Below are 1,048 nucleotides of genomic sequence, written 5' to 3'. Positions count from 1 at the left end.
ATCAGAGTAAGTACATTTTGAAGGATCATTGATTTCTTTGAAGGATATCACTGTGTGTTTATTCCCTCTTTATTTGCATGCAGACTGAGTAGAAGACAGACAGATAGATGTGTGTGCTTGTGTGTCTGGTTCTGCGTGACTTCATGTCTCTGGTAGTAATTACCACAATGTCTTCAGTAATTGTTCATATTTGACGTTTATGATGGTGACAATGAAGGACACAGGATCAGCTCTTGCGCAGAACAAAGCCTCCATTGTAACACATCAGATGTTTTATGACACTTTCATGATGAATGAGGCACCAATAAATTATTTTTTTTTTTACAGTGGTCTAATCGTAGACAGGAGAAAAGGACTTGTACACAAACTCAATGTACAAAGTTAAAACTCTTTTTGGGTTGTTATGATCTTTTCCCCTGGATTTATACCACACAGGACCCGAAAGACACGTCTTGATCCAGTAAGAACAACTGTATTAAGTTATATATACGTTTTAGGAAAACATTATTTACTTACTTCACTAATTGAGTTACAACTTATTAACCAAACTTACTAATGTACCAGCTGACCTTACAAACATGGTCATCTGAACTCACTATCGATAGACCTGATACGTTGTGGATTTTACTGATTTATTAACGTAATTTGCTTGTATACGGAACAACCTACTGTAGCACAAATTAACTGACTTCCACCACTAACCTACTGACTAATTTACCATTACAAATCACTAACTTGTTAATCTAAATCTAACTTTCTTGACATTACTAATACTCACTAACTTAGTAGTCTAACTTGCCACATTACTCACTTTACTTACTTAACTCATTAACTTTCTAACCTAATTTTGGTGAGTTGCCAACTAAACTCACTTACCTGCCAAGTTTACCAATTTTACTAACTAAACTCACTAACTTAGTTTTCCAACTTGTCAAGTTACTGAATTTGCTAACTAAATACTAACTTAGTAGTCCAACTTGCTAAGTTACTTAATTTACTAACCAAACTCACTAACTTATTAATCTAACTTGCTATGTTACTTACTTTA

The sequence above is a fragment of the Silurus aristotelis genome (genome assembly GCF_946808225.1).
Source record: "Silurus aristotelis genome assembly, chromosome: 23".
Lineage (NCBI taxonomy): Eukaryota > Metazoa > Chordata > Actinopteri > Siluriformes > Siluridae > Silurus > Silurus aristotelis.
Note: the sequence above shows the minus strand (reverse complement) of the source record.